The following is a 10,986-nucleotide window of genomic DNA, read 5'->3' as shown; positions in this document are numbered from 1 at the left end:
AGGTCACTTTTTTTTTTTACCATTCCATAGTAAAAATGCCAAGTAAATTGTTTGCAGAATTAATTATATGTTGACTGGACAATTGAATTCATCCAAATGGTTGTTCCAGGAAGCCTACATGCATAGAATCATACATAAAAGTGCATATACTGCGTTAATAGAAGAAAATACAGTGATGTGATGATTAATATTGAGCGTCAACTTGATGGGATTAAAGGATGCATAGTATTGTTCCTGGGTGTGTGTGTCCGTGAGGGTGTTGCCAAAGAAGATTAACATTTGAGTCCGTGGACTGGGAGAGGCAGACCCGCCCTCCATCTGGGTGGCCACCATCTAATCAGCTTTCAATGTAGCTAGAATAAAGGAGGCAGAAGAAGTTGGAAAGAGCAGACTTGCTGAGTCTTCCAGCCTTCATTTTTCTCCTGTGCTGTATGCTTCCTGACCTCAAACATCAGACTCCAAGTTCTTCAGCTTTTGGACTTTTGGACTTACACCAGTGATTTGCCAGGGGCTCTCAGGCCTTCCTCCACAGACTGAAAGCTGCACTGTCAGCTTTCCTACTTTTTAGGGTTTGGGACTTGGACTGGCTTCCTCCTTCCTCAGCTTGCTGACGGCCTATTGTGGGACTTCATCTTGTGATCATGTGAGATTGTTTACATAATAAACTGCCCTTCATATATACATATATGAAGTTCACTTTATGAGGTGTCAATAGTGTTTCCAGGATACCTCCTCATGGTCTGATGCATTTACCTAATACATCCAAAAATGTTTTCTGAATACTTTGAATTTAACATTCTGTTTAAATTACATAGTTTATTATCACACACGAAATAAGTATCAACAGAATAAAAATGTGTGCTAGAGACTTAGCAAGGATTGAACAATTGGATAAGTCATTTCCATAGAGTTGTTATATTTTAACTTAAAACAAAGTAAGGCTGCAAGTATTGGCCTAGTTCCACTTGGCCAGCCTGTAACCTTTAAGTAACCTTCAAGTAACCTTCAAGTTACCTCTAAGACAATACTAGCCCTGATTTCTCTGCACATATTTAATGGCAGATAATGTTGCAAATTTCTGTTGTTATTTTCAAATATGTAACAGGAATTTTGCTTGTACCTTCTGTGATGCATTCATAACAAATTAATACTAATTTGTTGCCTTCTGTCTCTGCAATAAGGAAGACCACTTTCTTGGCTACCTTGTTTGTTTTCTTACATTATCAATTCCCAGGAATTAAAATGAATTAGAAAACTACTCTTGAGCTTACTAAAATATGTTCTTACCTCAAAGAGATAATTAAATTCCAAGCAATCAAAAATCCTTATTGAAAAGTTAACTTCAAACATAAAATATACTTCTTCTCAAAATGTCTTAAAACTGTCTTTGTGAAACGTGCTGGGAATGCATTTGAAAGCCTTCTTGGATCTGATTTTTCCTTTTTTCTCTCTCTAAGATGAATCAATATGTAGTCAACTTGAATGAAAAAGTCACCTTTATCCTCAGAATCATCTTTACCATACAAATATCCCAAACCACATCTTACGGCATATTAAGGATATTCTTTTTCTTCAGAGAAATAAATCTGGTGTCTCAATGCCCAACCAAGAGCCATTAGAAGAGGCTTTGTGAAATTATGCCCATAAGCAAAATGAATCCCAAAATGTTTAACAATGTATACTGTGAGGATATAATTAATGGCAACATCTAGAGTACCTTGAAGAAGAAAAAACCTGACTGAGAACACCATTTGCTAAATGGAGACCTGCCTACAACCTGAGAAGAAATTACTGAGAGTTATGAAAGGTGACATTTTTATGAAGGAGGGACATTTGGGAAAATATCTATGGTAACAAATCTAGGACTAGTCCTCCTGAATTTATATACTTTAGTTAAACCAATGACATTGGATCTACTTAAAAAGGCTTTTGAGATTACTCCCACCAAACACTAATACCAAATTCAATACAACTGACATCATTTAATCCCCGTCAAAGACATACAATTTGAGGTTTGGCAGTCCCATTTGATTGAAACTGCATTTTTTTCAGTGAGTTCCATATGTGTTGTAAAAAAAATGATCTGTAGGCCCAGCACAGTGGCTCATGCCTGTAATCCCAGCACTCTGGGAGGTGGAGGTGGGCGGAGCACCTGAGGTCAGGAGTTTGAGACCAGCCTGGTCAACATGGTGAAGCCCATCTCTACTAAAAATACAAAAATTAGCCAGGTGTGGTGGTGTGCGCCTGTAATCCCAGCTACCCAGGAGGCTGAGGTGGGAGAATCGCTGGAACCCAAGAGGCAAAGGCTGCAGTGAGCTGAGATCATGCCACTGCACTCCAGCCTGGGCAACAGAGACTTTTGAGACTCCATCTCAAAAAGAAAAAAATAATAATAATCTGTGCTAAAATGATAGTGGTAGCACTGATGTTCTGGTCCATATATCCAGTGAGACATTGTCAAATAAATGTATTGCTTGGCATTGTTCCCTTTCTGAATATGGGCTGACTCAGTAGTTAGCTGTGAATATCTTAAAATTTTCCTCAACATAGGGCAGTCTATGTCATTATGTGCAAGATATCTGGTGAGTAAAACGGGAATTTTGGTGTATAATTTCTGCCTTAGCATATATCAGAAACATTATGTGTAAAAATTTATATTACTGCTAACACCTCTTAAAAATTTAGAAGGAAAAAATAAAACTTTTACTTCTGCAAATGCTAGAGTGTGAAAAATTTGAAGAGGAAGACAAGAGAAAAACAAATAGTTTTAATCTGCCCAAATAATGTATAATGCCTAACTTAGTGGGACTGTGGATGTGGCAGGATTTCATAATGTGGAGTTCCTTGATCTCTAGGGAGACCATGAATGTTCAATGCGTTTTCTCAAAACTTTTTCCTGTGTAGTATATGCACATGCATGCATAGTTATATTTACATGTTAAAGGTATTTTTAATGAAATTGGATTATACTATACACAATGATATGCAAACTGAACTTTTCACATAATGTTTTAGGCATCATTTTGTGTTTATTTATATAAACAGACATCATAGATTTTAGTGGACCTATAGCATTCAATTAGATGGATAGACCATGATTTATTAAATTAACTTCCTAATGATGATCATATAGGTTCTGTTTTTTCTTTCACAGTAATATTACACTGAATATCTATGTTTATACCTACATTTATATTTCCAGTAGGACACTTTCCTAGGTGTGGATTGTCTGTATTAAGGAATATACCAAATTTTTAAAACTTTTCAGTTATTTTATAATTAAATTTCATAAATATTGTACCAATGTATAACCTCATTCACTAGTCTATTACATATCTTAAATCTCCACACTCCCATCTCCATCTCCAGGCATTATAATTCTTTTTAATATTTTTCTGACATGATATGTAAAATAAATGTTTTAATTTGGATTCCATTGATTAATAATGAGTTGGAATTCACTAGTGAATTTGAACTCTGGAAATTCAGGCCATACTCAACCCAGCCTTATCTCTCTGTTACTTTGCAAACTGTCTTTGATAATTTGTTGTCGCTTTTTCTGGCAAAAGGAAGATCAGTTGATGAAGATTTTTTGATCCTTTAGATTGGCCCACTTTTAATATGTTTACCCGCTTTACAGAAGATGCACAGACTCTGTCTTAAGTATAGGTCCCACCCCATTTTCAGTAATAAGCCAGCTCTTGGCCTCAACATTTTGGTTCCCAACAACATTTGAGTATAGTATTGGTATTCATTGTACATTGCGCTGACATGAAGCCTAGTACATAGGTATAATTTGCCCCCAAAGTCTTAATTTTGTTGGAAAAGTATATAGACTACCAGAATCTGGATGAGGCTGAGGATAATTGTAATTTCCCTGTGGAAAGGAAATTCCTAGGTTGATAGACTTTAGGGGCTGAACTACTCACAGAAAATACCCAATGCGATATTCATGGAGATTTTGCATTATGTAGTTTATGGAATGTAGTGGAAAGAACTCCAAGCAGGAAGCAATTTATACATTCTCATCCCAGATTCTTCAAAGTCACAATGTTAATACATTCCTCCTCCTTAGCCCTGCATGAAATCATGGGCTGGCTAGTGGCAACAAAACCTGTTTCACAATATATTAGCAAGGTATTGTGGTCTAGATTTTTCATATAGCCCATTGCTTTAGAATGTGATCATACATAGCACATATTGTACTATTCTCAGACTGTAAGGCCACTGCAGAAACACTGAGATTGAAAGTATTCCATTTTAACATGTTATACTGGGTTGGGAAAAAAATGTGTTTTCAACATGGTCAAGAAAATATGAGCATTGTGATACAGTTACCAGTAAGTTTCCATGGTTTCAAAACCTCATTTAACCTCTATTGTAGAAGGGGATAAGGATACAAATAATACATAGTCTCTGTTCTGGATAAGTCTGCAATTTACTTGGACAAACAGGCTAAGCATGGAGGATACAATTGGATGGTTATTCTATAGGAGTTGGCTCATGGTTAATTCTGACAGCTGGAATCCTGCTAAAACTTCCATTGCTGGGTCTTGTTTTTGGCTTTCTCCTGTCACTTGGGGCAGTCATACATGGCAGCATGTTCTAGACAAGGCCAAATAAGCTTCAGAAATCTTTGATGGCTGTGCTAATTAGAATAAAAAGAATATTAGTTTTTAGAAGGTATCAAATGTGAGATCTGATTCCCAGTCACTTTTGTAGAAATCCCATAATTTCTCATGAAAAATCACCTTCAAATACCTGAAAAATGCATATTTTTTCCTAAAGGTCACCTAACAATTATGTTACCAATTTTCCATGTAGACTCTACCTACAATCAATCAAAAGAGAATGATTTCCCAAATTGTACAAGCACGGTGCCTTTGGAGTCACCCTTGTGTAGTGGAAAATGACAGTTTCTGGAATCAGACAGACTAGTTTTCCTGCCCCATTTCTGCCTCTTACTAGTTAGGCAAGTTCACGTAGTGGTTTAGAGGACAGATAATAGAGACAAGCTGCCTGATTTCAAACTTCTGGTTTGCCACTGTATTTTGACATTGAGCAAGTTACTAAACCTTTCTGTTCCTCAGTTACTTCACTTATAAATGTTGTTGATGAAAAAGCTAAACTTTGTAACATATTTTAAGAGCTTTATTTTAAGCCAATGTGAGTGACCACGGTCCAAGGATCTGTTTCAAAAAGGTCCTGAGAAGTTAGTTTAGTTTACTTTTCTACATTTTAGGGAGACAGAAGTTACTGGCAAAGACATAAACCAATACATGCAAGGTATATGTTGGTTCAGCTCTGAAAGGTGGGATATCTCAAAGCAGAGGGGCTTACAGGTTATAGGTGGATTCAAAGATTTTTTGATTGGCAATTGGTTGAGAGTTAAGCTAAAGACTTGAAGTCAGTAGAAAGAAGTGCTTGAATTAACATAAGAGGGGTGACAAAGCCAAGGTTCTTGTTATATAGATGAGGCCAGAATAGATGGTAAATGTGTTTTTGGAGATCTTAAAAAGTGTGAGATTCTTAGCTAATCTCTCCCAGATCTGGGCAAGGCCTATCTGCATTAATGGAGACTCTCTACAGATGTAAAATTTCTCTCACAAAGATGGCTTTTCAGTGCCATTTTGAAATATGTCAAAGAAATGTATTTTGGGGTAAACTATTTTGATTTTCTTCAGGGTCAGCTATGTATCATGTGATGCTATACCAGAGTCAGGTTGGAATTTGGTTTCTTACTGCCAAGGAGTCTGTTTTGTCAGGATTACGATGTCTACTTTAATGTTAATGCTGGTTAGTTGTCCCTTAACTCCAAAAGGGAGAGGTTTTAATGAGACGTGTCCAATCTCCCTTCTCCACATGGCCAGGAATTCAGTTTTCCTGGCTTTCCTTGGCTCAGAGCTTGTTAGTTTAGTTGGTTCCAAGGGGGTGGGGGGGCACTTAGGATTTTTTTGTTTGTTTGTTTACAGTGTGACTAAAAATAGCTCCTAATTTATAAGGCAGTTATGAGAAGGATATGAGTTCATATATGGAAAACACTTAGAAGAGTGGCTAGCACAAAGTAGCACTGTGTACATCCTAGGAATGGTGATGATGATAATGATAACTAGTAAGATGATGGTCCCAGGGATAATATATATATATATCAGGGCTACAGATTCCTCATCTGCTAAAGTACAGGTAGTGTTGTCTATTTCTAAGGATTACTGCAAGGGTAAACAGATAAGTATATAAATGATTTCAAATATAATACTAACTAAATAAATGTGTTTCCCACCACCCTATCTCAACCATTCTTTCTTTTGTCTATAGAAGAATGGAAATAGCAAGTAATGAACTCAGGATTTGGCTTTTTTCTTTTTTTAATGTCATTGATCCCACAAGCTTATACATGGTCTTTCAGCACCTGTACTTAGCTAACTTGATTTTTTACATACCCAGCAGTTTTTATGCTGCTTCAGTCTCAAAATCTTTTTGATAATGTAATATTTACTATATATTCTTCAAAACAATTATAATAGTTAATCCTTGAAGCAGTAATTTGGGGTGTATTACAAGCAATCCTTTCTCTTGTCCTGGAAAGGGAGTGCTCCTTAGAGAAGCCATCTGCTTAGCTATCAAATAGGCCCACCCAATCAGACCAACAGACAAAACTTCTCCTGATTCATTCTGCTGCTAGTTAGCACCACGGCAAGGTTTTATAGCATTTAACAAACATTTACTGAACCTTTTCTATACAACTATCACTTTGATAAACATGGCAATGTATCATCTAGATCCCCCTTCAAAGAAGTATTTGTTGCCCTAGCTGTTGGGAGTGCACTCAGCCCTTTCAGGAACTGCCCAAGGTCATACCATGCTAGGGAAAGCCAATATTCAATTTGAACTGCCTTTTAAAAAATTATAACTGAGAAAACTATGACAGTGAATGACATCTGACCTAACCGACTCCATCTGGCTTCTAAACTTCAAGCTGCCCTTGTTCATTTCTGGGGATAGGCAGAAATAACTTTGGGAGGAACTTAGTTTATACTTTAACTTTGAAACAAAGATGATAATAGCCCTTTCCCAAAACAAACCCCCTTCTTGCCTAGTTACCAGACTGCCTTTGTAGAACAAATTAGCCACAAGATTAGAAATTATGGTTTAGTAGTCATCAGCTAGAGGCCACATTACTCTAAACCTCTCCCATTGATCCTGAGAATAGCATCACTATTATAAAACCTGAGATTGGTGCTCAAGATATTTTTCAGACCCTGCACTTGATGGATCAGCTGGTGCCACCCAGATAAACTGGCTCCACCCAGATAAACTGGCTCATGTACTCTTGTGGTCCCCACCCAGGAACTGACTCAGTGCAAGAGGACAGCCTTGATTCCCTATGATTTCATCTCTGACCCGGCCAATTAGAACTCCCCACTCCATAGCCCCTTACCCACCAAATTGTCCTTAAAAAACCCCAGTCTCCATATTTTGTGGAGAACTGAATTGAGTAATAATAAAACTCTGGTCTCCCATTCAGCTGTTTCTGTGTTAATTGAACACTTTATCCATTGCAATTCCTTTGTCTTGGTAAATTGGCTCTATCTAGGCAGTGGGTAAAAGGAACCCATTGGGTAGTTACACAGTGACTTGAGGTGAGGTTATAAAAGTCTGGCAGTTTTGGCTCAGTGAGAGCCATTTTAGCTCTACAGCTCCCTGTGAGGTTGGCTGAGGCTTTTGTATCTACATTGTAGCTCAATGTCTCCCTCTGCTCAGTTCTACTTTCTTCTCCTCCCTTCTACAGTTGTTGACTCATGGCCACTCCCTAATAAACATCCATCTCACTAAACTCCAATTGAGAATCTGCTTCTCAGATAATTCACACTGGAACACACTGCCAGTTACTTTCTAGGGGGTCTGTGTGATTTTGCATTTGGGAAAAGAAAAAAAACTACTACAGCCCCTGTCCTTCAAGAACTTTTCTGTCTTACATAGATACAAGACCAGTCCACACAAAATAACACCTACTGACTTAACATTATACTTTCACAGCATAAAAGAAAAAAGGTTGGTCACCATAAGTCAATTAAGTCAGAGATGGCTTGTAGAATAAGCTAGGGCTTGAACAGGATTTTACAAATAAATTAAATTTAGATAGTAAAAAGAAACAGAGAATGCATTCTCCATGATAGGAACAGCATAAATAAATGCATGACTGTGGGAAAGACCATGGTACACTCAGCAAACCATAAGGAGATCTGGCTGACTGGTTTAAGCTTCTATTGGAGGGTTGTAAGAGATACTTTTGGAAGATAGAGGGATGTCAGATTTTGGAGGGTTGGCTAATGTGTCATGGACTGGAAAAAGTATACATACCTATAACCTTTCACAATTTACCATTTGCAAGATACATATCTGTTTTCCCCAGTTTAAATTAGTTTTCTTTGAACCATCCACCATTTATTTGTTCCTCCACTTACTGCTGGGAGAGGTTCAGGAATATCCTTTCTAACTTTTTAAGAAAGAAAAGCTAAACAGTTCAATCCAGGCTTAAAATCATTGGTTTAAATAATAGCAAATACTAAAAGTATCACCAAGTCATGTTAGTCTTCTTATCCATCCATCTAAGATGCACACATTGACAATGGAATAGAAAATTGACATTCAGAGCTCAGAATTTGAGAATCCTCGTTTTGTGTATCACCCAGCCTAAGTCTAAAAAACTTTGCTTGGCTGATCGGTCATTCTGAACCAGAGGTTGACATTCCCCACCCCCATGACACTACAGGGCCTTTTAACATATTTTGAAGGCATGTTTGCTTATCACAACTAGGAAGGAGTCCAACTGACATCTATCGGGAAAAGGCCAGAGTTGTTGCTAAATATTCTATAATGATCAAGACAGCCCCACCACAGCAAATAATTATTCAGCCAAAAATGTCAATAGTGCTGAAGTTGATAAACAGAGTTGATAAACTCTGTTTTAGTCTACTTCTATATCAGCCTTATAAGAACCCTCATATCTTGAGGCCTAAAAATATACCTTTATTCTTTTCCAAATGGTAGCAACAGTTCAGCATTTCCATGGCCATGTGTGGAACAGTCTTCAAAAAAATTTCCAGACTTTGTTGTCTAATAGAGTAGATACTAGTTGTATGTGGCTAATAAACACTTGAAATATGGTTGATCCAAATTGATACAAACTATAAATGTAAAAAATACTCACCAGATTTCAAAATCTTAGCATAAAAAAGAGTGTAAAATATATACTTATATACTTAATATTTTTAAAATACTTATTGCATGTTGAAATTATACTATATGGACATATTTGGTTAAACAAAATATATTATTGAATTTATTTTACTTGCTTATTTTTCTAAGTTGTGCCTACACAAAAATGTAAAATTATATATATAGCTTGCATTATAATTGCATTGGGCAGTGCTGAGCTATATGACTTTTCATCTTTATCACTTTCCACATAGGCTCCTAAGAGATCTCGATACTCATACTAATTAATTAGCACATCCAGGATCCATTGAGAACCCTGTTCTATTCAATTTCCTAGACCTACTGTTTAAAAAACTCAGCCCAGAAAAATACGACACAGTTATGCAACTTTGCTTTTTTATTCAGAATTGTTCACATTTTATTCTAATAGTCAGAACAGACTACCTCTATATCAGTGAAAAACTGCTATTTCTAAAATAGCATTCTTACAAACACTGCAAAAATTGCCTATAAAAGTTTCTCTATAAAGAAAGCTATGGTTCTACCATGGTAGGAGAAGCATAAACTCAGGATGTCTTTGGTGGTGACAGAGGTCATGATTTAAGAGACATAAGGAAATGTGAATATTAATAAAAAAGAGTAATGAAGTAAGGTCTTTCTAAAGAAAGAATTTCAAGGTGATGACCCTCTCACCTTTCTCTGAGAGAAAAGATGCTTGGATTGGTGAAATGGAAACAGCACTGGACTGAGAGTTAGATACCTTAATTCTAGTGGTGTATCTGACACGTACTGAATGTATAACCTTGGGTGAACTACTTAATTTCCCTGAACATCAATTAACTTAACTATAAAATAAGAAAAAGAAATTCAAAGGTTGTTGTTAGGATTATATGAGAAATTCTACATAAAATACTTTTGCAATGTAATGTTATGCTTATATAAACATGTAAGAGGTTATTAGTATACCATCTCTTCTAAATGCATTAATAATGCAGAATGCATTTGAAAAAAATGTGTGTCCAAGTTAATGAAATGTAAGTCATTCCCAAAATTAACGACTGCCATTACTCAAAGGTTATATTTACATAAATGGATTGACTTAAAATCAGTTATCTATTTCAATGAAACAAGGGCAATAAGTTGTTTGTTTTCAAAATAACTGATCATTTTATTGTGATTGATGGTATTTTGAAGTAATGGAAAACACTATTTATGCCTAAGTTTTTGGCCCCCAACTAGGATCAGTTCTCACCATATTGACAGTGTTTCAAGAGTAGCCTTTTATTTGGAACAACTAGGCTCCATGGTTGTGGTTAAGACACAAAGAGAAGGTCATGCTTTTACACTGATAATATTTTGAGACAAATTCTTTTTCAACAGTTGATCATATTTATTTGTGAAAATGATAGAAGCAGAGACAGCCAAATGCCTAGGCAAATAGGGAAGTATCCCTGGAGAATCTCCAACCCACCCGGGTCATTGTGTGTAAGGGGTTTGTCTAAACATGCCCAAGGCAAAAAATTCCATCCCTTAACACATGCACAGTAAAGCAAATAAATCAATTTGGAGTGGCTCAGACTAAGGGCCCGCATATTCACTGGAAGAATGGGGTGGAGCTACCAGGAATTTGCGCCTCATACAGGGAAGAAGGCTGGCCTCTTCAACTCGTGTATGGTGGCGTGGTACTCAACTTGTGAGGTGAAAACTTGTGTGCAGGACCCCTCTTTTTGTCGACAGTTTTCCTTTTGCTTAGTAAATTCCACCCTC

Source organism: Pan troglodytes, chromosome X (assembly GCF_028858775.2).
Source record: "Pan troglodytes isolate AG18354 chromosome X, NHGRI_mPanTro3-v2.0_pri, whole genome shotgun sequence".
Lineage (NCBI taxonomy): Eukaryota > Metazoa > Chordata > Mammalia > Primates > Hominidae > Pan > Pan troglodytes.
Note: the sequence above shows the minus strand (reverse complement) of the source record.